The 27,864-nt window shown below is 41.3% G+C and overlaps 2 long non-coding RNA genes across 2 annotated transcripts; both read right to left on the reverse strand.

Annotated features, from left to right (window-relative positions):
• Positions 1–3,850: 3,850 nt before the first annotated feature.
• On the reverse strand, positions 3,851–10,719 carry LOC142028738 (uncharacterized). The gene is made up of 4 exons (XR_012649679.1): positions 10,470–10,719; positions 8,087–8,260; positions 6,158–6,318; positions 3,851–5,145 (listed from the first exon to the last, which is right to left on the reverse strand). It is a non-coding gene; the product is annotated as an uncharacterized LOC142028738 (long non-coding RNA).
• A 3,097-nt stretch (positions 10,720–13,816) lies between these two features.
• LOC142028739 (uncharacterized) lies at positions 13,817–26,389 on the reverse strand. The gene is made up of 5 exons (XR_012649680.1): positions 26,281–26,389; positions 26,087–26,147; positions 24,205–24,535; positions 22,954–23,007; positions 13,817–14,417 (listed from the first exon to the last, which is right to left on the reverse strand). It is a non-coding gene; the product is annotated as an uncharacterized LOC142028739 (long non-coding RNA).
• Positions 26,390–27,864: the final 1,475 nt, after the last annotated feature.

The following is a 27,864-nucleotide window of genomic DNA, read 5'->3' on the forward strand; positions in this document are numbered from 1 at the left end:
GAGCTGTGTATTGCCTCGCTGCACGTTATTTCAGGCCCTGCCTGTATGAATGGAGTTGCTTCAGCACAAGGAATTTTGCTGCAATAGCCTGGGGCAGCCATACACAAACAAACAACCTCTCAGAAGAAATACTCCGAATGAGTAACCCAGGATAGAGTTTCTGGGGCTACAGTGGATTTACCTCAAGTCCTGCAATTATATAGTATGGGCATAACTTTTTTCTTTTAAAAATACCCTGCCCTCCCCCTTTGCAGCGAATCACTGGGGGTGTTCCTCAAGGTTAAGCAGCTTTTCAAATATTTAGGTTTCTACAGAGAGCTAATCAGGAGTAGTGACTCCAAAATAAGGCTTCATGTAGATAAAAAGAAGGCTTGAAATTTCATGAAGTAAGGAAAGGCTTGATCACATCACAGCACAAACACCAAGTTTGCTTGTCCCAGGGGGGTGTTGCAGCCTCCCCTCCAATTTCTGCCATGGCTCTGCAGTGGATTTGCACCAGTGAAAAATCCTGAAGGTGCTGATTTACTAGTTCACTAGCACTCGGTCTAGCCAAAGCATACTACTCTAATACAGGAGGGGAAGGACAAAGTAATCCATAAATTCACCTGTTTAGCCTTCATAAATCCTAAGGAGTGAGATGCCCAGCTCTTCCTTTGTGCTGTTATTCCATAGCCGGAGAACAGCATCTTCTCTCACATGCATCCTCCAAACCTCTGGCTGGTTCGTCGGGCACAGCCAGGAGCTCTGGTGCGATGGGGCGGCTGTAGGTGGGCTCTGACAGCAGCAGCCTAATGGGTAACAGCTGAGGCTCTGGCCCCATAACCCTGGTGGCCCACCAGCTTCTCTTCTACCTTACCCCCTACTTGCAACATTTATTCAAGAGAAACTGATTTTATTTAATCCAGCTTTACACGGAGTTATGTGTTATCTGTGAAATATGATGGAAGTTCCATCCATGCATGTGCAAAAAAAGAGGAAAAAAGTTTTAATTTACTAGTGCCTGTTTGAGGAGATATTTATGCAAACTTCCATAATTTTGGGAACCTACTATTACATGGCCAGCTGATGGCACTTCTGAAAATGAATGACTACTATTCAGAGCACTCAATGTTCATATCAAGCAGTTTCTTGATACAAACTCTTTGGTTTTGGGTTACTAACTCCCACGATATTTGATGTTTCATTTAGAACTGGAGTTCCTAGAGAAACAAATGGTTGTAAGAGAAGCCTTTCTTCGGCAGATCTGTAATCTTAAAATATGTGATAATAACGAAAAGCTTGAAAATGTGGGGTCTCTGTGGGGTTCATCCTAAGGTCACAAACCCCCAGAAAGTAAACAGAACACTTCCAGTATATGTCTCTCTCTCCAGTGTATATATATATGTATATATATATTTCCAGTATATATATATCTCCAGTATTTATATATATTCTCTGTGTGTGTGTGTGTGTATATATATATCTATTTTTATATATATATAAAAATCTCACATAACTTTAAGATAATTTTGGAGCTTTTGGGGTAATTGAAGCTAATATCTGGTTTTGGTTTTTTCCTCTGAATTCTTATGAGGCATAATGCTGTGTTTATCTCACTCTTATGTGAAATTTATGCATCTAAACCCAGTGGATATTCAGTTTCCTGATACTATCAATGATACGTGAGTAAAACAGACAAGGGAAATCAGATTTCAGCCTGCTGGGAGTATGAACTTCAGTCTCTTTCTGGTTTTAGTCTGATGATCACAGCAGGTAAATAGATTGTGGAGATACAACTTGGAAGAAGTATTAAAAATAAGGAAAGAAATCTTGAGGGAGATAGATGGCAAGAATTGAAGGAATGGGCAAATAAAAAGAAACACGCATTCTACTGCTGGGGAAGGATGGGATGTCACCATGATCGATTAGCTCCAAGTGACAGATTCTTCCGAAGTAGAAAGATGCCTGAGCAAGATTGAGTTTAACTAAGCGGGCAGATCCACGGTGGGCCTCTAGCCATAAAACAGATTTGCCAAATTGCCTTTGATTCATTATATTTATGAGTTTAAAACGCATGTAAAATATTTTTACATGGGCTTTTTTTTTCAGGAAAGAATAAATATAAGTAATGTAGGAGAAGGCTGAGTTCAGCGGTATGGCATGTGCTACCCACCTGAATCCTGATGAATCTGAGATTAGGGCATGTGGGACTGGGTCCATGTGGAGTAAGACTCTGGGGACAAATCACAGCATCCAGGGAAGAAAACTTCTATCTGAGTAGGTGGTTATTGCTGTGCTCATCATCTCTATCTTCTAGAGACAGAATCTCTCTGCAGGGCATTTGCACGGTACCTTTCCTGCAGTGTCTGAACAGCAAAACTTGATTTTAGGACAACAGAAATGACTACGTGGGACTAAACTGGGGGAGGGGAAGGTGCCTATCTCATTCAATAACCACTTTTGATACTGGACATCATCTGATGCTCGGGGAAGATGGTGTAAAAGACCATGCAAGATAATCAGCCACCACATTAGGTTTCATCTTGACCTGAAAATCAGAGTATAGATTAGACCCTGAAGCCCGAGGTTAAACAACCCTTGCAGAAATGCCATTAGCAATAACAGTTAAACAAAGATAGTTCTGTCATCCAGTCTGTGCGCGAAACTTTTAAAATCCTTGTCTCAGTGGCCATGAGTCCCACAGTGCAATAAATCACTTCACTGAAAAAGCATTTCCTATGAATTTGCTGTCTAATATAATAAAATATCTCTTGAATGTCATGTCCCCTTTTTATGTCTCTCTTTTCAAATTTTAAATGATTTTACTTCCTGCTGGAGTCGGGCTATTGTTTAATCTTTAAAAGCTTCTTGCCTGATTTTCAGAAGTGCTGAGCACCCACAAATGGAGTCAGTGGGCTCTGTAAATGTTCAAGATTTTTTTAAGATCAAGGCATGGTTTTGATGCTTAGACAGTTCAATGATGGCATTGATTTGAGCCCTTTTGATGTAACGGATTTCCCAATTAGCAGACAGTGGAGGATCACACCTTGGGAATATGTGCTTCATAAAGGGATACAGTATCTGCTCTGAAGAAGCATTTAAAGAATTAAACCCCCCAAATGAGTCCAAACCCTAGCTGCTCATTCTCCAGCTAACAATTTACCTTCTGCAGCTCTACGCAGTATTTAATCTTCTGAAGAATAATTACCACTTGCAAACATGTTAGCAAGAACAGCACAAGATTGGCCGAGAATCCATATGTTACAATTATTGGGTCTTGCCACGGTAATGTGGGTGGGCTGAAGGCTGAGTTTTTAAGTAAAAGATGCACAGGGAGAGAGCAAGAGTGCAGTTGAACCAGCCCGTAGCGCTGAGGCTGTTCTGTATCTGAACTTACTCAATGGAAGTAAAATATTTTGCTTATAAAGAATTTTCATAAACATGTCTTAGGATGTGTATTAGAGGTACGTCTTAGGATGTGCATTAGGACTAAGCTAAACAAGATGGTATAAACACAGGAATGGCTCTGTAATAGGAGAATAAATGGCCTGCCTCTGCGTCCTGCGGCAGCCCCTGCGGAGGCTGCGCGCCCGGCCGAGCCCTCGGCTGGAGCGAGGAACCGCAGAAGATCAATCCCCCCGACCAGGCACGGGGCGTTTCAATCTGGGAGATGCCTAAATATAGAAGCACATGGCTAATTTCAGGATCCCGTTTTTAAAATGTCTTTAAATTACAACCACATCTAACTTATCTTCAGTGAAAATTGAAAAGGGCAGATCTACCTCAAGGGGTGTCTTGGTGCCAAAAATATCTAAAAGTTTCTCAGGCGGTGGAAGCAACAAATCAAAGAGAACAAGGAGATTTTATTGGGTTTACTGTTAAACATTTATCCAAAGTGTCCTGCCCGATTTTGAAAGGTATTTAGGTGTTGAAAGGTACAGATAGGCACGTAAGAGGGCTTTCAAAAGAGTCTGAGCAGGTCAAGTGCCCAATTTCCATTGAAATTCAGAAATACCTCAAAATTAGTTTCCCTTTGCTTTTATTGTCCAGTCTTGATTCCCATTAAACCCTAACTTAGGCAAACCTCAGCTAGAAAAATCAGATGTTCAGCATTTAAGATCTGGTAGATGCCTAAATATAGATGCAAATGCCTAATTTGAGACTTCCACTAAACTTCTTTTTAAAACTACTACCACATCTAACCTATATAAAGGCACAAATCCACACAGAATAATAATAATAGTAATAATAGAATTCAAATGCTTTCATCCAGATAAAGTGCAGCAATTGAATTAAAATCTGCAAGGATTTTTGGAGCCAGGGTGGACAGTGTAAGTTATAATCTAGTTTATGGTATAAAGTACTAATTATATATCCATGGTATTCATCAGACTAAAATGTTTCCTGTGTGATGTAAAAAAAGCATGGTAAAGATTAATTTAATTATGCATTTTATAGGTTAAACTATGTTTCTAATATTTTGTAACTAACAATAACTTTAAAGGGCAACTGTAAATATATAGTATTTTGGAACCTTAAGAGATTAAAATAAATAACATATGGACCAAAATAATGTGTGAGGCTTGGATTACAGTTTTGTTAACATCTCTTTTAGAGGTACAATACTTTACTGACAAATAAGGCCAACGAAAAAACCAGCTCAATATAAACTCTGGTATATTGGCCAGAAAAGGTCTTTTTACTAGTGAAAGTGGGAAGTCATTTAAGCTAAATTGACAAAAAGCCAATACTTTTTGTGCTGGTGAGGTTCAACACTACCAAAGCAGTCCAGTCTCTGGCATAGCTGTATTAGCAAACCTGCAAGGAATAAATAACTGTGCATTTCTCAGCTGTCAGCACTATCCATTGAAAGGCTACAAAATAAATTAGAATTTCCACCTATTTTAGCTAGCTCTCATCTTCCTGCTTGCAACTCTGTCGTGGTATTTTGGAGCAAGGTACGTGATTGAATCTCCGTGCCTTGGCAGCGTCTGTGGGTTGTAGCGTCCTCTCCCCACGGCAGGATCCTCTCTGCGCCCCTGGAGCTGGTGCTGTGCGGAAAGGTGCACTTCGGCGAACTTATAGCAAAGATAAACATCACCCTCGCTCTTTCTCTGCCTCATCTTCAGATGGGAATTCATGTCGTTACCTCATCACAAGCGGCTCCTGGGTGACATATGACAAACACATTAGAGGAGGGGCCGTGCTAACAAAACAAAAAAAGTTTGCTTTCTTGACGGAGTAATTAATTTTGATGATTATTTTTTTGAAACGGTGGCTCTGCTCTCTTCTCTGCCTGTGGATAGGTGGTAAATTATTCCTGTGAGAAAGGCGGATAAGGGTAACAGCAGCAGCAGCTGTGGAACCCATTCGTGCTCTAATAGCACTGCTGCGGCGTCCCCGGTGAAAGCCCCACCATGTAATGAGCAGAGGAAATTTCCATGTGACAGTAAACAAAGAATATCTGTGTGAAGATAGTCTATGTGAAGTCACTCTTGTCCAACCTTTTTTTTTTTCCTTTTTCTTTTTCTTTTTTTACCCATTCCCCTGTTTATTTTGTGGCCTCAGCCTGATTAATGCCCCCTTTTTGTGTTTCTGCTTGGTCTCGTAGACTGCATCACTAACAACTTGGTGCTATTTAGTTTTATTTGCTCTTAAAATGAACAAGGCATTCTTAGGATGTGTTATGTGATACTACTGTTTTGTTACTTCCCCCGGATAATAAACAGTCTGGAAATTAATGATTTATAAGGGTTAGTGTTTGTGTGACAGAAACTAGGACAAGTGGCCTGACTCAGATCCCGCTTGTGCCTGTAACTCCAAATATCTTAGATGATTCACCTCTAATTTGCATTTATTCAGAATCCTGCCCAATGCCCTTCTTTGAACAGGTATAAATCAAACAAACATTTAGCACTAATGTAATGGCCAGTGATGCAGGAACCTAGTAGAAGCCATAGCTGTATTTTCTTTGCAATGAAATACATACACAGCTGAATTATATTAGAGAGGCACAATTCTGCACAGCAAACTCCAACCGGGCCTTGTTTGTTGTACAAATAAGCTTCAGCCCTCTAGGATTTAGGAAGACAGAGTATCAGCCCCTTGCACAATGCTGCTGGGAAGCTATTCTCCCATGGGGTCAGTCATCAGCTGCACGTTGCAGGCTATGACTAACCTTATCTGCGGATTCACGTTACGGCGAGTTTTGAGGCAATCGTGGTTTCCAACAATCCAGGACTCCCTCCACGTTGCTTCTTCCATGCACCACAGTCCTTCTCGTGCTGGCCCATCTAGTTGTGAAATCAGTCTGTCATCCAGCTCGGGGAACTGATCCAGCTTAAAAACACACACACGAAAAAATCAAAGGATGGAGAGCCAGCTAGGGATAGCAACTGGGAAAGGTGCAATGGGGCAAGAACGCTCTAAGGCTTTTCTGTCACCAAGCCCTTTCTGCTATGAAGCCATGGTCACAGATGCCAGTCCACAGGTTTTAGACCTTTTAGGTAGTTATCAGGTTATGTCAAACACAGTGAGGGATATACTGCCTGGCACATAACGCTTGATCCTGCAATAAAACTTAATTGTTTATTAACTTAAGACAGCATTTACACTGAGAAGATGAACTTCTTAATATCTGTACACATCCTCAAGTGCAATTGCCTTGGACTTGATTTAGCTCTCACTGAACTGTACAAGCTGGCCCCCACTCATATGGCCTATTTAAGGGAAAGATACTCAATCACACCCTTAGTGAATAAAACTGAGTAATACTAGGCGAAGTGACACAAAATTTTGAGATCGTTGTTCAAAATCAGGCATTGCTGGGAATGGCTGTTGCTCCAGCTGAATTTTGGAACAGCTCCGTAGACTGAGAAAAAAGCCCTTTTTTAAGCTGTGCACCTGCACAAATGTCATTAAAAATCCAAAGAGAAATACTAGAAAACAGTTCTCATGTGAACTCGCCAACAATTTCATGATACAAGTATAACTCCTGGGAAGAGCACGTGGGATATATAACACCCTCAAACAATGGGCTTTTGTTAATGAGCTCAGGAGAGGCTCCAATATAATTTACCATACAATGGTGCAGTGTAAGGGATGTGCAAATCCGTAGCCCCCCCTGCTCCCGCAGCGTTTTGTGGTTTTGAAACGGCACAGTAAGATCACATAACCTAAACTGCAGATGTAGGGACAGAACAGACATATTGGCCACCCTCAGCTGAATTACCGAGACTCTGGGTCAATGTCTTTAAAATACTTCCAGCGTCATGGATCAGTGGCTACGGGAAAAGGAATAACATGATGGTGTTATGGGGGGGGGGGTTTGCTCACATGCACCTGTAAGCGCTATATAAGGCTTGATGTCTTTCGTGGACTTTCTGAGAATTGCGTATGGACAGGACTCCCTTGACTCATTGCTGTTTTCTGCAGGGGACCTGCCCTGGGAAGGGACACCTTACCAAGCTTAGAGGTTTTGGTAGCAAAGTGCATCGGCAGCTTCTGAATGGAAAGATTGAAAGGTGCTATGAACATTGCAAATCGTTGCTGTATTTTTCTAAAAGATTAATGTCAGTTTCTCAAGAAAAGGGCATGTCTACAGGCTGCTAATTTATTACCAGTAAAGCTTGGTTTAATAAACTTGTGGTAAATATTTTCTGCTTTTAAGACCCTTTAAGGCTTCAAAGGCTCCCATTTGCTTTAGGGTCCCTAGGGATGCTGGTGCCAATGAGACATGTTTCATTAATTATGTTGCACAAATAAGCCAAATATTGCACAAATGTGTGTAGCAACATTGTGAGGAATGCAGCAAGGACTCCTCCTAACTTCACACAGAGCAGAGCCGCCCAGCCGGGTGCTCTTCTGAAGGACAGTTAGGGCCTGAAGCACACGCTTGGGTCCTGTCCACACCCCAAAATTATCGTTACTGTTTAGGTCAGCTCAAAATTGCCCCTCGATTTCCCTCTGGAATTCACAAACATCAAGCTGTCTGTCCCAGTGCATGGCTCTGTTAAAATAGCAATAGAAGGGAAAAAGCACGCTGCAGAGATCTCACAGATCCCTCATGTCTCGTTGCGTTGGGAATTATGCAAATATTGTGAGATACCGGAGGATAATGAAGTCTGAGGTTGTGTCCCCATAAGTCTTCTTTGCCTGGCCAAGGTTGAAAGTGGAGCATCTTGCTGCGAGGAGCCTGGAGGTGAGATGTTCCTGGGTCAGGTTCAGAGCCAGGGTCCTTCGGCGTTGGCAAATGAAAGTATCAGAGCTCTGAGCAGGTATGCTGCAGTAAAACCAAATATACCAGGCAAAGGGAATAAGCAGAGATATTTCACAGCCATTAGTAAAAGGTCACTGAAGCCACAGGGTGATCGCACCTTTCGGAAGAAGGACTGTTGGAAGAGCTACAGGCAAAGATGATTTTCCCAGAGGGGCACACTGGGATAGAATCATTTTGATTCTCACCTTACCTTTTTGCTTGTGTAACTCACACACAGACCAGCAAAAAGCTGCATCTTGTGTGAGCAGGTGAAAGCCCCCTGTTAAACAGGCGGTTGATAAACTGAAAGGCTGGAGATAAACTCTTGACCAGTCTGTCTGTAAACCAACTATTCTCTCAATCTGTGTTTTCCTGGTAGCTGAGAAGGAAAATTAGCAAAAGCTCTATGATAACTGGAAAACAGAAAGATGCTGTTTGACCGGCTGGACGCAAGAGCAATTACAAAAGCACACTGAAGTACTTAGAGCTGAGGGAGACGTTAAGAGCATACACTGTCAGTGTGCCATATGTCAGGGCGCGTGCTGCTTTATATTACTCGGTGCAGCTTTGTGAAGGAACTGTACTTGGCTTGTATATGAATTTTAAATGAATTGTTAACACATTTTATGAAACTGGTAAAGGGGGCTGATGTAGGAGAGCACACATGTCTGTTCTGCAAGATGGAGTAAATAAATCATGACTTTCACAAGATAAAACTTTATTGAGTAGCAATAAATGACAGAAATACTTCTAACAGCATTTAAAGCCATGTAAAGGAAAGCACGAAGGGCTGATTGCCCCCGAGTATGTGTGCTTGTAACAGCTTGTGTTGCACTGATGGGAAAGAAGGTGCTTTGCCAGAGGAGCACCGGCTGTCACACACTATAATTCCCTGGATCTTTAGTCCATAACGCCTTTCAGCACCTACATTTGTTGCTCACAGTACCTACAACATTTTGGTGCCTTTCCCTAGACATAACCCTTCTCTCACTTTGCCTTTCCCCACCATAAATTCCTCTGCTCTTTTGTCCTGAGGACAGTTTTGGACCAGAGGACACATCATCTGTGCTGCCCTCCTGCCTGGGTTCACACTCCGAGCAGGTGGGGGAAGTTGTTCTCTAAAATAACACACTCAAGGCCATCAGGGACCAGTAAGCCAAAATTAGGCTGAAAAATGGGCAAAACAAATTCCCCTAATTTTCTCTTAAAGTTTTTCATAATACCTTGACTCTTGTCAGTGCATTTTGGCCATTCGTAATGGGGTGGCAAGGGCTGCCTGGTAGGTCCTCTGCAGTAGAGGATGGACTCTAGAGCATCTCGGGCAACACATGCAGGAATGGCACCCCAAATTTTGCTTAATGTGCTGGTGACTGACATCATGTTACACATGAAGCATTGGAGATCCAGAGGAGAAAACTGCCTGAATTGGTATCGAAGAGCTCCGGTAGCTTGAGCAGTGTGAGCCAGCGTCCTAACACAAAAAACCAAGGCACCCTTTCTAGAAATATTTACTCAGCTTTAAGAAACACCTGCGTAGAAGTTGGACTCTGAAAAGATCTTTTGCTGCTATTTCCACCACCTAATTTAGTGCCAAATCCTCTCATGCAGCAGCAGATTCTCTCTTTTGTTATAAAGTAACAAGATAATTTATCTGGACTTTCAAAACTGGAAAACTACAGTTCTGCATTATTGACATCAATGTTATAGATTTACTTTACAATTTTATTCATGAAAATCTCTAGGTCTAAATGATCAGTTCCTGGATTGCTTGCAAGATTACTGAATTCTGTTTACATCTGAGGTTTTCTTGGCAGCATCTCTGTTCACAAGGCATTGATTTATGCTGCTAGAAGCCCATTTGCCTGTCTTGCTTTTGTCTAAGACTACCACTACTTTTTTTTTTTTTTAATTTAAAAAGGCACTTTCTAATTTTCTGCTTGCCTTTGTTTCTCTGTCATTTAGAGAAGAAAGAATAGAGGTCTCTGGAGGTGGTATTCCAGGGAACATAGTATCTACCTGAATGTCTTTCCCTTCTTCACTGGGTTGTGTGTCTAAGTTTGTCTGGGTCTCCAAGAACCTGTGGATCTCTTTTGAAAGTGCATCCGCTGAAGCCCTAGCCTTCAACAGGATCCTCACCTGAGTGTGCTCTGGAGAATCCTGCTTTCCAGAAACGTAAAGCCTGTAGGATCAGTCACAAGACAGACACTGTCTGGGTTGGTACCCAGAGTCCTACCTTTACTCACGTCAGGTCCTTCCTTCAGTGTTCTTCCTCTGCAACGCACTCCTGCCTCTGCACTTCTCAGGGACCATCTCTTCCCTGCAAATTCAGCTCTTTGTGTGCTAAGGACATTCAGGAAGGTGAGTTCTGCCCGCGGTGGAACCTGGAGGTCCGGATGCAGCTTGAAACGGAGCCACTCTGGTCTTCCTGCAGAGCTGCAAGAGGAATTACAAGGCAGACAGGCAATGTAATACTGGGAGATTTTAGAGAACCAGGACTGATTTCCACATGCCATGAAGATGGGCAGCAGGAGTTAAAATTTGTACTGGACTATTTTGTGTCATTTCTCTGGAGTGCAGTTGTACCAGCAGACAATGAAGTGTCCATACAGCAGCTTTGTGGGTGGAAGTGCCTTCATACAGACCTAGTGCTATTTTAGAAGTAATTTCATTTGACCATCAGGAATATCAACTTTCACTGGTGAAGCCCAGTGTGGTTATATGCAAAGATACCTCCACTTCAGACATATTTTACCAGTCAGGCCTGGTAGGCCTGCCCTTTTAAAGAGCTTAACTTGAAATACACCCACAGTGATGGTATTCAAGTTATTACAATGAGACAGCACAGATCTTCTTAATCAGGGGATTACTTTGCAGAAGGATTTTTTTTCCCCAATATTGAGTCAAAGATACTTATCTAAACCTACCCAAGCAGCTTTTACTTCAAAATCTTATGTAAACAGGCATTTATAAAGTGAGAAATATCATCCTGCTTTACCCCAGCACTGTCAGAGTTATCAAGAAACAGTTCACTAAATTTGTAGGTGCAATGGTGACCCAGTGAAGTCAATGGCAACATTTCCACTGTACTCAACGGGACCAGCATTGCAGTCTGTAATTTGTGAAATTAGGATTCTCAATATTTAAGTCTCTGGTTTGATTTTACTCCAGAACTACAAGCTGATCTATTATTTCTTTGCTCTTCCTGGATATTGGGATGATGACAATTCGTCAAAACCAGGAAATGAAGAAAATACTAATTTGTCTTGTACAAAGACAGAGGCAATATCACTTCATGCTCCCAGGGAAATTTGGCACTTTGCACAGACTCAGATTTCATGCAACTATTCCCTTAGCCCAGCTCAGCGCTCAATAAAGCCAAGAGGAATTTCCATCATACCAAAAGTTTCTTGGTTCCCAGAAAAACTCCCCTTCAACCTCAGAGATACCCACAGAAGCAGACAGATGAATCTTTCTTCTCAGTAAAAAAAGTTTTGTAGAGTAATAAAGTTAAAAAAAAAGTCACTTGCCTGATTGATTCCTTTTGGCTGAATGTGAAGTGGGACGAAACCTCTTGCAATGGGACAGTCTTACTTTCCCTCTAGTGCACTCACTGTAGACTGCAGCCCAATAAATCTGTTCTTCAGTGTATCCACAATACCATCAGCTGATCAAGGCTCAGCTGAATGTTGTATGCTCCACGATGATATAACAGAAAGCCGAGATAAGTAACTTTATATATACATGACAGTAATGCCCCCTCCATCCGGACATTTTTAAAACATCTTGATATAGAATTAAAACAGAGAGATGTGAAAAGAGGTGAAATTATTCAGGATATACAATGGAGGAATTTTATTACCAAGCTGACTGCGTTATAAATCAAGTGCTCTGTAAATGCAATAAAACAATTGTTTAGTCTGCATGATTCATACCACAAACCTCAGTATTCTGTGTTTTGATCTTATTGCAGCAATAAACTGTCTAGACAGCAATTAACAAACTGTTTTTTCTTCAGATGTTTGGAGTGCCTTTGCTGCCTGATCAGCACTCAGAAATACAGGGCTTTTTCTCTATTCCTATTAATTATCAGGTTGATCAAGAAGCATGGTTAACCATTCTCTGTAATTGTACAACATTTCTCTTTAAGTGAATTGCTATAGGAAAAGTACCGATCATATTGTTTTTCATTAGTACTAAGTAGCTAAGATAAAGATTTATTTTACCACGGTGCTCTAGAATGAGCTTTAAAGTATAATTTATACTGAACAATAGCATGCCATTTTAGGGCCTGATTCCACAGGCTGCTTATACATGTGCCCAACTTTAAGCATATAAGTAATCCCAGGAGGACGTGTGCATTTAAATTTTGGTGCATGGCTCCATACCTTGATGAATTATAGCCACATAATTGATCCCTCATATATAGTTATCCCTTATCTTTTTACACAATAAGTGGAGCAGATGTGCTGTGTTTTGGTCTTAAGCTTAATGGCTTACCAGTGGGAGGTGAGACGGAAGGTGTCCTAAAAGCTAGGACAGCTTCTAGGGGGGGAAAAGATGCTTGAGAAAAGCCTGCAGAAAGAGATTAAGATAGCTTCTTCAGATACTCGTTTCACATAGGTGATGCAACGAAGCCTTTAAAAACCTATAGTATAATTACACAGAGTTTTACAGAAAGGTAAACAGAACTGAATTTCCTGTGGTGGCCCGTGCAGGTGAACCCTTCCTTTTCAGGAACGATTTAAGGTGCGAGAGGCACCCGCTCTGCGGCCGAACCAGGGTATCGTGGGCTGCAGTACGTTTGCTCAGCACAAACGCCGCGGCCGTAACCGTACGTGCCTGCGTGCGCGTTTATGCTCATAAAGCAGAGAGTGACTCATCGCCCATCATTTCCCTTACACAGCTTCTTGCTTCGGGAGGTCGATGCGGCTCCGTCCCATTTACAGGAGATGAAAACAAACACTCCCCCCCCCCCCCCCGATAGCATAAAACAGCAAAGCGGCATTTTGTTGGCCTTTCGGGCCAACCCCGGGTTGGAGAAAGCGTTGGGTAACCGGGAGGTTCCGCGCAGCCCGGCGGCCGCTCCTGCTGGACAGCTCCCGCCGCCGGGGCTCGGGCACCGGGGCACCGGCACCGGGGCGGCCAGGGCTCCCCGGCACACCTACCGGAGGAGAAACCGCCTGGTAAGTTCTGCCGGAGAAAGCTCAGCTCCTCATTGCAGTGGAGTTGCAGATAAAGCTCCCGTGGCGGCCGTGAGGAACTTCGAAAATTCTGCTAGGGCGCTCTGCTTTGCTTTGCAGAAATGATTCCGCGGAGGTTTGGCTGTAATTCTGAGGCGTCGGTAAATACGCGAGGTCTCAAAAGCAAAATGAAGAAATTCGATTTGAAGCTGCTTTTCAGGAGTTATTTGAATAATAATCCTTCTTTAAAGAAAAAAAAAAAAGTGGTGTGTGTTGTTTTGTTTTTTTTTTTTTTTTTTTTTTTTTTTTAAAAAGTGTTTTCTCTCATTCCCTATCACAGCACTGGAAGGAGGAACAGGGGGAAAAAAAGCCAAAAGCATACAGAAAAGAGAGGGAAAAACGACAATCACATCCGGTTTGATTATCCTCGAAAGTGGAAAAATAACAAGTTAGTTGAAATGGAACTTTTCAACTAAATTTACAGTGTTTCACAGTTCTCATTCACAGTGTTTCTAACAGTTCTGGAGGAGTGTTTTGTATCTGAGTAGGTAAAATATTTTATCTCCATGTAAGAGAAAATACTATGGGTCTGATCCTGATAAACAGTGTGTAAAATATGCTTGCCATCCTGACCAGCAGGAACAATGCAAGTGGTGTTTTAAGAGTCACAGGTTGTATAGAAAGACATGAAAAATACACTGAAACTTGGGAAGTTATTTTTTGAGCACTATGTGGTTTATATGAAGTGCTGCAAGGCATTTAATTTGTTAGCAATATCCATACTCCACAGCATCTTAAAATAAATTGCTGATCTCTCAGCCAGTGGTGATGACAAGGCGACCAGTTCTAGCATACTTGCAGAGGGACCACATAAGTTTGATGTTCAGATGCTAAGAACTCCAAATGCCTCAGTTAGTCATTCATCTGTTGATGGTGCCCCAGCATTGCAAAGATTTCTTTGAGTGCCTGTATTAGAGCTTCCTTTGCTTTCCTGAGAACATCTGCAAAAAATAAGCGCAGTCCTGTTGAAATTAGGAGCAAGTTTCAGGGTTCATATTTACATCATTTGTCTCTGCAACTTAAGAACGTGGACAAGTAAGAGGCTTAGCTGCCCTTGAAACACAAGCAGGTGTCCTCATTTCATTCCTGAAAAAAACCTAGAAGCAAAGAACTCGAAAGCTTCACCATGTTCTGTTTCATTGAACAATGTCACAGTAATGGGGGGAAAGGAAGATTCTGCAAATAGATATAGGAGGATATGCATCTTACAGGTTATTGATTGAATAATTGATAAGTCCAGCACACAGTAATTACAGTAGAGAAGTCTGGATGTCAGGATTTGTCAGTTATATCTGGAGGGGTTGGAGCAGATGTGAGGGGAGACTATTTAAGTGTGACCCTGGGAAGTGTGGGAACCACTGTAGGAGTCAATAAGTGCCCCATAATCCACTGACAAATACTTGCTATGTTTGTTTGGTTTTTAAATTTCAAAGGTTTTGCTTAAAGAGTTGTACACCATTTATAAAATCCTCCTCTTGCTTCAGCTTTTTTTTTTTTTTTAAATAAACTCATTCCTTTGGAAAGCTTGAAAAGGAAGCTTGCTTTCATTCTAATTTGCTTTTCCTCCATTATGTATGAACACTAGGCAGATTTAGCAGGATTGCCCGTGAAGTCAAACCTGCAGCTTTGATATTTTCCCTGGAGAAATATCTTTGTCTTGATGGAAGAAAAAAGAAAAAAAAAAAAAAAAAGGATGTAGAACTATGCAGACTTTTAGATTTTTCAAACAGTTATTAGGAAACAGGCACAGCCAGTCAAATCAAATTCTGACCTTGCTAACCTTGACAGTGTCTCTTTAAATTAACTTTGGAGCCTGGAAACACACAAACAAAATGTTTTAAAGAATTTATCTGAAGAAGCAGCAGCAGCAAAGCTGAGATTTGCTGCACTGCTTGTCTGGTGCGAGGTCTGGAGAGTGAAATCCTGGGGGGCTCAGTGCACCCAGTGGGTGGGGAGGGGGCCTTCCCGGGTGCTCCCTTTGCACCCACCCATATCCCCTGGCCCAGGCCAAGGAGGGCAGAAGCAGCCTGGCTGGGAAGCTGGGATGAAAGCTGGTTTAATTTAAGATATTGGCCAGCCGTAGCAGTGTGTGAAGCACAAACAGGAGGCCCATTTCGCTGCGCTGGCTGAGGTGGGGTCCCCTCTGGCACGTTGACTGGGCAGACTGGTGGGATGCTGCAGCTCAGCTGGCCACGCATTCCCTCTCAGCTCCTAAGGCATCCATCCGGCAGCCCAGAAAATTGCTACCAATGTCAGGGAAAGTTGCCTTCGCACTGGAAAGGATGAGGAGCGCGTACAGGAGGGGCCTGCCTGGGAGGAGCTGTCAGCAAGGAGATGGAGAACGCCTCTGCCACCCCTCCAGCAAACACCGCATCCTGGAAAAGCGAGGGAAGGCTCCAAGGTGCTCCAGATCACCACTCATCCCCTCCTTTTCCAGGGTATCATTTCACTTGGGGATTTAATCCGCATCAACATGCTCCTAAAACAGAAATCACGCTTTGTCCTCTGGCTGTCCCTAGGATTTTAGCTCCTCTAACTCATCCACCTAACTAGGCACCCTGTAAAGTTCATGATGGCATATTAGCACTTCCAGAATATTTTAAAAAATCAGTTCAATATAACTTAAATTCATCTAAATTCATCTTCCATGTTTTCATGCAGAAAAAAAAAAAGGACATTTTTTTCCTAATTTGTTTTTTAATTTTAATCTTGGGTATGAAAACACATTTTTCCTGTTCACTTGTAGATTTTCCTTTGGCTTAAAAAAACCACCAACAACCAGAGGGTAAGGGCTGTGCTGATAAGTCTTAGGAAGGTGGGTGGAAGGAGGAGGGAAAAAAAAAAAAAAAAAAAGAAAAAAGAGATCTGGTGTGTCTTTTGTACTGCTGCCTATAATACTACAACCAGGCATGCTCATTGTACAGCCAAACAGCAAAATAGTAGCATTGTTAAGCTAGATCGCTGAATTTCATTAGGCTGGGTTTTTTTTCCTTTTCTTTTACACAGAGGCAAACCCATGTTTTTACAGAAGATGGAAAAGCAGGCTTGTTTAACTATTTTTTCAAGATTTTTTGTAGAAGCACAGAACAGCTTCTACAAGAGGGAGATGCTGCTATAACTCTGCCAAACTAGATACAGCTGCTGTAAGTTTATTTTTTCCTTCATATTATTTTTGTTAATTAACATTGAATCTTTCAGATAACAACTAGCACTCCTGGCATCTGTCTTGCAACCCAGAAAATCTTTAGGGGGTGGGGGGAAAAAAAAAAAAAAAAGGCAAATTATTAGGACCATGGAAGTCAATCAAAAGAGAAATACAATATCCCACAAGACTCACCTGCTTCATAGTTTTATTCTAAACTCTAAATTCAGATCAATTTCTTCAAACTGCTCCTGTCCTTTTCCAAACCAAGCCTGAATTCACTGAAAAGCAAAAGTCTTCCAGTAAGAGTCCCATCCAGCTTGGAGTTTTATAGCCAAATCAAGGCAAAAGAGTTTCACCTGGTTTTGCCTCAAAAAATCAGGTGATGTTCATCTATTTCAGATAGCTGTAACTTTGGGAGTTAGCTTTCCTTTAAACTTTAGGCATTTAAGTGGTTAAAACCCATGTTCATCAGTACCTAGCAGAATATTCTAATGAATGCTATTTCTCTCTCAACATCAAGTTTTATATAGCTCTCAATATAGTCTTAAAGAAAGACAAACCAAACCAAGCTTAAAATTTCAATATTTCAAATTCATTTTGTTGCACTTTCTTCCAGTTAATGCTGCCAAACAGTGAATCTAATTAACTGGACACAGGAGGGCCTTCATGAATGGAATGTAACATAACCATACAAAGTAATCTCGTTACATTGTAACAAGAGGTTAAATACCACTTCCTGCTATGTAGTAGCTGTTAAGTATAGTATTGATGAAAAATATGCTAATAACACCTTCTGAAAAGAATAGCTTAGTTCTTGTTAGCTAATCTCTGCAAGCTGTTTGGTAAGCTGCTTTTGTGGTATGGTTATATCACATGCACATCAAGCAAAACTATTCTGTTCCGTCTATCACCGGGTTTTAAACTAAGGGATTGTTTTGTTTTTTGTTTTTTGTTTTTTTTCCAAGGGGAAGATTTACATATATATACATATAAATATATACGCGCACAAATAACCAGTGTTTTGATCTGTCCCTCAGCATCCTTCCTGCCGCTGCCCCGGCTCTGCCTTCCTCTAAAGGCTCTGGACGTGGAAGGAGCTGCCAGGCGTGGGCTCCCCAACTGTGTCACGACACAGAACCAAGGGGCAGCTGGAAACGAGGGCCTGGGTTTGGAACCCAGTTTACGCTGAAAATCCTCAAACAGGGCTTTTTACATAGATTTATACAGAGAAATGAGGATCGGGCTTATTCTTTCATGTGTAAATCGACAGAAATCTGGTCATAAATCATTACTATTTGCATCTGGGGGATAATTATTAGTCAAAGCTCACAGTTAAACCTGAAATTTTAACTTAAGAACAACGTCAAAAATGTTAACTGTTTTAAATCACAGCAGCTGGAATGGATTTTCACAGTCACTGAACTGATTTGCAGTTGTATTAGTCGATCAGCATCTCTCATTAGGTGTCTATAATGCAGGCAGGGACATCATGCTAAGCCCCTGTGTTTCTTCTGTGCATGGGCCCATCTTTAGCTGGAGAGTAACGTTCTGTTTTCTTTTCTCCCTCTTCATTTCCATAAACAATATGCACAATTCTCTGAGCCATTCAGTCTGCAAATAAAGGCGGAGGGCTAAGTAAATTTGCTTCACACCAATTATTTTTGTGAGGTCACTGAGTTAAGCATTAAAGAATACTGCTGTGGATGAGCACTGGGGAACAGTATGATTTGTGCTATGAACTGGACAAAAGCACTCAGTGCATAGCAGAATACGACATTTATTGGGAAGCTTTGCTCCGTCAGTTAACAGAAGAATAATCCTTTTCTTTTAACAGCTACGAATTACGCATTTTACCACATAACCCAGCTGCACTGTAAGTTACTTTTGCAAGTCACAGCATAGGAAAGAAAGACGTGTGATTTCAGGAAAAAAAAAAGATTGCTCAGTTCAGTATTAAGCTGTTTTGCTTCTATGCACAGCGTGAGGGCGGGTAGTCAAATTATTGTGTTGTGTTTTTATGCAAATAAAATTACAGAAGGAAAGAACATTTTAAAATAATCAGAAGCCAAGTGAGGAGCCAAGAATCCAGCTGTTGTGGATTTGCATCGCTGTATTGTCACACTTCTCACAGCCGCTTACACCAGCGAGAGGCTGGCCCCACATCTGTTTACTATGTATGGCTGGCTTGTGAGCAGTAAGTAACTGTGACAAAATGCTCTGCACATGGGTAATTGCTGATGATTACATTTCAGACAAAGGATTTAGGCTTGAATGAAACAGCAAGGCAATATTTCCCCGATGGAAGACAAAATTATACAGTGGTTATATTGCTATTAATGGAAGAAGGAGTAAGTCTTCAAGTCACTCTGCTCATTTCAGGATGCGAGGTCAGAGTCAGACCCTGACGTTTCAGGGGATTTCAAAAATCAAACTCAAACAGAAAAATATGATTGTGCCTGAAAAAATTAGAGATCAGCCACAGGCTAGAATCAATGGAAATTTGATCTGGAAAAATCACTGCAGGATCTGATACTTTATCATGCTTCCTGGGAGACAGGACTAAAAAGTAGAACCTCCGCTGGCATTTTTAGTAAGACCAAGTTGCATTATTTTTGGACACTACTCTTGTTACAGTAGAACATAAGTGACTATTAGATGTATCAATAAAAGGAAGGCAATCAAATTACACGTTTGATTATTTAGTAAAAAATAGCTTTTAAATTATACATCTAAATCCAAATAAAGCACATAGTGTGCCCTTTGAAACCAGATGAAAAGCTGAATGTAACTATGGCTGAATTCTCACTGCCTGGGTCTACTTGTGCCTAGATGGTAGCCAAATCAGAGATTGCCCCCACCACCCCCATCGGAGATTTCCACCACCCTCAAAGAACCAAAGGAAGGGAAGGCATGAGTCCCCCTGCCCTGGGCCAGGGTGCCGTGGTGTACGCCACAGGGATCCTGCGCCCCGAGACTGTTCCCATCACGCTCCCTATGGAATTGTGCCGGTGAGTGCAGAGCCACACACCAAAATCAGGCAATAAGCCACCTCCTGTTCAGATTAGGGGGCTTGGAGCTGGCTACAAATCCTCTTTTGCGGCAGCTTTGGGTTTCTTCTGCTCTCTTTTTAACTGGCACCCACTCAGCACCTTTGGGGTGACAGGCGGGTATGCTGGAATGACGGATCGTAGCAGGGAGTTTCTTATCAGAGGCACAACAGCGTTTGGAGCCATTTGTTGGTTGGGTTGTGGTGGGGTTTTTGGCCAGTTACTATATCGAGCTTCCCCAGGTGCTTTAATTAACCATTTGAATGACTTTTCCCTCCTCTTAAATATGCTTCAATTCTGGGTGCTGGGTGACCGTACAGGATGCTCATTGTACACCTGAGTTGCGCTGAGATTATACGGCCAGGCACACAATAGAAATATCACAATGGACAATACTGTTTGGTTTTATTAAAAGAGCATATCTCCTGTATAAAAAGTGGCCTCTTCAAGAGAGTTTTTAATCTTTCACTATTTTAATGCCTTCCTTGTTTTTATTAACAGTAGAAGTGATTACAGTTCTCTCAAAATAGGGACAATGGCACCGGCGTAAGGCCTTGCTGGGTCATCTCTTTGTTCAGACAGTGAGAGTATCACTTAATTACTGTCAAACAGACAAACCTATCCCTCATCCATTTACAGTATTTAAGTTAGTAAGGGCTGAAGCCGATCAATACACGCGAGCCTGGTAAAAGATGTCATTTTGTCATTTACAGTAAGAGACAATACAATGAATGCAATATTTGCTCTTTTCTTGAGACGTCTGGGTGTCAACGATAACATCCAAGGTCTTTGCCTTTGTCACAAATATTTGATTGTCTCTTCAGCACCCTCAGTCACTAACAAACACCTCCGACATTTACTGGCTGCTGCCCGTTTTCAAAGTGAAAACAATGCCAAGAACCACACATCCCTCTGCTGCAGAAACTTGTGAAACTCTTTGTTTCATTTTTTTCCCACTGTGCTGAATAACCCTCTTGTCCCATATGTCAGTAAATTGGAGTTCCTTTACACTTTCCAGATCTGTTTGGACCAGGCTAATGTGACTAATGCTGACAAAGGGACCACTGCCTCCAGATATTAAGCATGAGCGCTGCTCGGGGGAAAAAAAAAAAAAAAAAAGTTTTGTAAATTGATCAGTGTCTGTTTGGAATTTGGTGCTATTTATTCAATCCCGGGAATGAATGGGGAATTTTCCTTGAGTCATCTTCCTATTCTCTAGTGCTGCAGATCGGAATGAACATGCAGTGCAGGCATGACATTGCTGCTTTTAAGGGGAGCACAGAGAGTGTAAATAGTTCTGAAATGAAAATAGCAAATTCCACAGTTATGACTCCAGTAAAAGTTACTCAGGCATTTAAATAATGGGACTTCCTACTCCCCAGATATCTTCCTTTCTGAAGAATTGTCTCAGGAAGGGATAGCATCAGGGATCATAAATTGTCTTTTGGCTTTTCAACACTTTACAGGCTCCCATGCATCGCCAACAATAGGACTGGGGAATGACTCTTAACAGCTCATTAAGGCTGTTTTTGCCAAATGCAAATAATAAAAAGGCCTCTTAAGAGGCTGTCTCATTTTTATTCAGAAAAGCCTACTACAGAATATAAAAAGATGCCATAAAATGGAAATGCAATAGAAGACCCAGTGCAGTTATCTTTGGTGTCCTTTGAAAGATTTCCAGGCTAACTTCAAATCTCATGGGCATTTCTGGGTGGATTGCTGAATGATTCTGCTCCGCCAATACGATGGTTAATTCAGAAGGGCACTTAAAAAAAAAAATCAGATACAGACACTGTGCTGGCAACATACACATTTCTGAAGAGTAAGGCAGCAGAAGTAAATAGGAATGAGATTTTCGTAGACTTGCATCACATTTGCCACAGTATTTTAATATTAGTTCCCAATTCACTTCCCCTGCTTTGGTCTGACTGTAGGTCTGACTCCTTAGTGCTTTTGACCTTCCTACAGACAAAGAAAATACACTTTGGCCATGCATGAAACGCAATTTGGTGTCCCCAGACAGGAAACTCTCTCCCCATTTATATGCTAAGTGTTGGACTAGAATTTCCTAGGTTAGTGGAAGCAAAGGCAGGAACACCACGTCTGAGTGTTTGCTGGATTTTTCATGGCTGTTGCCCCCTCCTGCCTCCCTACCCCTGTGCTTCCGCTTGATCCATATTGCTTGGGAGGCTCACTGCCAGGTAACCCTACGTGGCCTTCAGCATCGCTTGGCCACATAAAATCCCAGCGCTCGTGTCTGAGTGTGGGTCCTGGTACCCAAGTTGCCTGTGAGAGAAATATGTGCTGAGGCCTAAGAGTTTTGGCACTGGCATTTCTTTTTTTTCCTCCCCAGGAAGACGCAAGATTCTGGCTTGATCAGCCCGTGATGTTATCACCTAATTTTTGGAGGTGTTAATCACCTAAAGCTTTCCTTGATTTTACCAGGGGACTTGAATGCTCAATACTTGTTAAAGTTAGGTCTGCAGGTAGTCTATGGTAACAATCACTAAGATATCTGAAGAGTGCACTGGGCACTGCAGTAGTCTAGTTTGTACAGACAGGCACTTTGGATCCATCTCCCTCTATTGTTAAATCCCAGTCCACATAAGCACCAAAGTCCTTGGACAAAGACATCCACTGATTTCAACTGAATAAGACAATTACTCTAGCTCGGCTTTAGAATAACTCTATGAACTCTAATAGAACAACAATTTATATCAGCTGATGTACTAGTCCAATTGATTTACACAAGTGACCAATGTTAATGTATTTACAAGAGATTTAGATTTACTTCCTTTCCCTCCCAGAAATATTTTCTTATAATTTCGGCTGGGAAAAAAAAATAATTCCAAAATCTGAACATTTGCTTCAATCTGAATTATTTGAATACTGGTAGGTTTTCCTTATCTTTATTATAATAATTGTTATTTATTATGCAATAACACTAGAAATCCCCCAGTGAGAATCAAGCTGTCATTGTGGGAAATGAGTCTGTTACCAGAATTCCCCAGAAGCTCGCTGAATGTCGCCATGGGGAGCCTGCAGTCTGCAGAATTAGGACTCTTCATAAATTTGCTCTACTCTCTTAAATCAAGCTTAAGAATTAACATTAAGATTGGACTCAGCAACTTCTCTTGAGTAAGGCTTGAAAAAGAAATGAAACAAAAGAGAAATCCACTGGGTAAGGCTTGCAGAATTTGGCCCAGACATGATCCATCTCTGGGAATTATTCTTCGGCCAGTGCTGGCCCATATTAACACCCACATCACTTTCTTCAGTACTTACCTTTGTACAGCCTGAGTCAGTAGGATCAAATCTCTAAATCTAGGTTAGGTTTTCCTGAAAAAGAAACAGGGAAGGAAAAAAAAATAAATAAAAACTATAAAAAAGGAGAAAAGAAGACTATCTTTGATTTGGGGCTTTCCTCTGTTGTAAAACTCAAGGAAGGATTTCTGGCTGTGTCCCATACAGTTGCTGATGTTACACCACACGCAAGCTTACATTGTGATTTATTGCAGTTTTCACTACCTTGGCCTTTCAGAGTGGAAGGAACGGGCAGACTTGACTTTTTAAAATGCAAATGAACCAGAACCTTGAGGGGCCTTGGAATATTTTCCTAACTTCCCCAAAGCCCCTAAAAATGTGTCTCTAGCATTGTGTTATGATGGGAACCCCCCAAGAAGCAGCATAATGAAAAACGGTGCCGAGTTCTTAAGCGCAGGAATCCAACCCATCTCCCCGCTCTTGAGAAGCTCGCCGCCTGGGAAGTTAACTTCTCCTGAGACTGCTCTCCATGTTCCCTGCCCTCCCACATTTAAAGATTGCATTGATTTGATAGTGGTTCATTGGCGCTATGCCCTCTAAGGAAAAAGACAGTAGGGTTAAATTGTGAATAGCCCTCAGTTTTGAAAAACTGCTGAGCTCCACCATATGGACTGCTATATGGCAAGGAATATGCTTTATTGGCATTGCTTGGAGGTTTACAAGCAATCTTCTTGAAGTTTTAATGGTTGCTTGGGTGATTTATCCCATCTTGAGAGTCAGTGCTGTTAGGAGGCACCCAATTCTTGAGCTCTTGCTTTCCTTTATTATGAAAACCTTTAATCTTTCCTACATGTACCATAAATAACCTCATTATGGCCACACAGAGAAAATGTAACAGTTCCCATGTAAGTTTTGACTTTTTACTTAACACTTTTATGAGCTACTTTAACTTCACAAGGGGGATGCTTAATATACAGCAGCAGAAATTTGGGGGGTGAGGAGTAAGACCAAGAATGAAAGTGTCATATACAATTTTGTGTCTTTGCAGCCATTAAGTCCAGTGTCATTTTTCAGCCAGGACTGCTGGCATGAAGACAGGCACTCTTTGCTTCCTTGAAATTCTCAAGGACATCTTGTGGCGCTTCTTCCAGTGACTGCTTCAGAGCAGTTGGTACCCCAATATCTGGTACCTCAACCTAATATTTCTCTCCTAACACACTACTTCAATCTGTTCTGCACCAAAGTGTTTTCATAGAAAGAAAGAAGGGATACCTTTGGATGCTGGGATGGAAAGCATTGATAGAGTTAAACTGAAGACAGAAGTGTTGAGGTTCACAGCAGGAGTAACATTTACTTCAAGTTATTACCTGCATGTATTTAAGACAAAATCCACAAAAACTGAGGGACATGCAGGAGTAAGGAAAATCATTACCCTTGTAGCTCAGCTATATCACCCTTTTATATCATCCATCATTTAAGGAAAAATGGGGCATAATGTCCTCAAACACATCAAATACTCCACACCTCCATGGCTCCATATCAGATCTGTCTTTGTCCAGATCTACCAGGTGTAACTTTCTGCTCTTTGCCTCAGTTTATGTACCTGTAAAAGGCAGATGACAATGTTTACTCCTCTTTGTGAAGCTTTGTGAGATCCATAGAGAGAAAAAAGACTGTATTAATGGTCAGCACTAATACTGCTATTTTTTCTTTAGCTTTAGTGATTCTGCCTCAAGGGATTTTCTTTAACAAAACCTGGGCCCAGGCAAAAGAGTTAGCCTTTGGGACTGTGTGGGATGTAGATCACCACACCCATGGGTGGAAAGCACAGGACAAATCTCAGATAAGGAGGGAACAATTAGAGAATTCAGACTGATGTTTCATGCAAAAGGATGTTTAAATTAGCATAAAACAGCAGAGCATATAGCTTGAGACAGAGGGATCTGTAATTGAAGCAAAGCTCTAAGTGCATCTCTTGAGCTAATTGCCATCTCAAAGATTGTAAAAAAAGAGAGAGAAAAAAAAGGACTGGAGGGCAAATTACAACTTTGGAGTAGGGATGGACTAAAGTTAGAGGATGCATGTGAGAGTTATGCAGGGAATTTGCAAAGGGTTGGGCAGTGTTTTATGGAACATTTGCCCTTAAGTTTTAAATATGTCCTTGGCTGTGTAAGGGGGATGGGGAGTGCAGGGTCAGAAATACCTCTCTTTTTGGATAGAGGACATTTGACTTGAAATTAAATAGAAGACATATATAATGTATAATAATAATAGATTAAAATAGACCATCATTCACATATTCTTATAGCAATCCTTATGCCACATTGTAAAGACTAAAGCCAAGTCCCCAGTCCCACGTACAACATTACACCTTCACCTGGGAGATTTTCACTGTTGCCCAGAGCACAGACATTGCTCCCAGCCAGACGGACAAGTGGCAAACTGACAAAAATGACATTCCTGTATAACACCTCAGATAAACACAACTGGCTTAATTAGCAGCAGCTCATATCTTTTGGAAATGCATTAGTACAGAACGTAGAGGGGGATACTTTATCAACAGGCCCAATAAGGTGTCCAGTTAAAACCTAATAATAAGCATATATTGCTGAAACTTCCAGTGGTTCAGACTATTAACCCAATCCATTTGCTTTCTGTCCCACTTTCTTATCTTTTCTCACATACAGATTGTAGCAATTTGGAAAAGGAAGCACCTTTTTGCTAGAATTATTTCCAGCACTTAATACAGTTGGAATCTGGGATATTATGAGAGTGCCTATGTGGTCCTGCAGTATGGAATAAACACCTCATATTAAACTAGGATTTTAGCTGTACTTTACAATTGCTATCAAGAAAACGTAGATAACTTTTCACCCTTTGTGATTCTCGGTGAGGTCTATGGATGTAAAAGGGACATGGGATGTCAGTAGTAATCTTATTTTTTCGTCTCATTCAGTGATTCTGGTAAAGGAAATTCCATTAATGAAACATATGCACTGACAAGATAGCAAGCCTGTGTGCATTTAGCAAGCTTAGAAGAGTTTGCTTTGGAAGAAGCATGAGTGTAGCAGGTTATGGGAGCCAGCACACAATGCCTTCCAGTGAAGTTCAGAAACCCGGCACAAAAGAGCCACAGCTGGGATTTCTTCCTCACCTCAAGTCTGGCTTCTCTGTGTGTCCACAGGGAAGGGAACAATAACTGATCCTGCAACATGCTGCAGAAAAATGAACTTAATTTGCATTTATGGAGAAATAGTCTCTTTTGGAGAAAAGCAAACGAAAACAAAAAAACCCTGATCTCCATTGCAGGAGTTCATTCAAAGGGCTGCTTTAAACACATCTTCTTACCCTGTCTGTATGCTGCACTGATGGGTGTACTGCATTGATGAGAGAGATCTAATTCTCCTGGAACATGCTGAACTTCTTACTGTAAACGTCATACCTTGTCTGGGAGGATTTAGTCTTCAGAGGTAATTTGCTGGAATAAAGACAGATTATATGAGTTAGTAGTGTATCATCAGATATTTTCAGATACTATTACTGAAACACAATCAGTTATCAACTTTAACAAGCTGATCCAACTGACAAACATGCTATAATCTTTCCAAAAGTTAATTTTCCCCATTTGGGTCTCATCACCGGGTCCACCTGCGGCCTGTGGTTGAGGCCACACAGTCTCAGAGAATTGTTTACTTTAACTCAGCAGCATATTCCCATAAGTCTGGGGCTATTTCCCAATTTTGAAGATGGTGTGGGGAGGGGATTGGGAGCTGATGATAACGGGATGGAGGAGATTAGGCAGCTAAGCCATCCATTTTAGTTCCAGTGATCAAATTTCACAGTCTTTATCTGAAGCACTGACTAGCTAACTTTTCAAGTGAGGGTAAAAGGAGGGAGTGCAGCTACAACCAATAACTTAATGCATGTTGATCGCCACCACAAAATTGCCATCTACCCAAAGGTGCTTGTGTCTTTGTGCTGGTATGTGTGCTTGAGCTGGAGAGTTTGATCTTACAAATGCTTATTCCTGTTATCTGTAGAATTACTTATAGCAGAAAGCTCTGCTCCCAGTTGTGATTGCAATCACAGCACTCACAGTAAGTATCACAGCAGAGAGATGAGGTTTGTAAAGATCAGCAGAGATACCAGGGACCAGCTTCTGCTCTTAGGCAAACAAAATGCTTAAGGATTGAACAGCAAATGCTGTACTGGACCATTAGGTAGAAATTTCATATCGAGAGGGGAAAAAACCCCCAACAGCTCAGGAGAATTAAACGTCAGTGCTGCCCAGACATTTTACAAGGAACTGTAAATGCTTAATACTATGGGTGCCAAATGCTATGAAATACAATTAAATGTTATTAAGCTTTTTTATGGTAAGAGGGAACTTTTTCTTACGAATAGTTTTTAACTAGCAGCTTTACTTGTTTATCCTCAAAAAGAAAAATCTTTACATGTTTTATTTAAAACTAAAAATGCAGTGTTATACATATTAACATTCTTTGAAAGCTCCCAAGAGTTTTCCAGACCTCCCATAGGTACCCTGAGGGGAAAATCAGAACCACATATGGGGAAGTGTGGGGGTGAGAAGAGAAAGAAAAGTTAGCTCCACGTGGATTTTAATGCATCTGATCTCAGGAGGCATGGAAAAAAAAAAAAAAACCACCAAAAAATGTGCATTTTACAAGGTGAACACTGTCTTGATTTGAGATCTTTATATCAGAAGGAGCTCAATTAATCTGATTTCAGTTGACTGATAATACATCTCTACCTTTCAAAACCAGAAGCAACTACCATAGCAACAAAATATAAATATATGTACACAGCAAAACACACCATAACAAAAGATAATTATGTATATTGTTAAAAATGGAAAATACTGTAGTTTTGGTCCCAAAAGCTTCAGAAGTGTTCACAGTGGTACTTCTGTTA

The sequence above is a fragment of the Buteo buteo genome, chromosome 2 (genome assembly GCF_964188355.1).
Source record: "Buteo buteo chromosome 2, bButBut1.hap1.1, whole genome shotgun sequence".
NCBI lineage: Eukaryota > Metazoa > Chordata > Aves > Accipitriformes > Accipitridae > Buteo > Buteo buteo.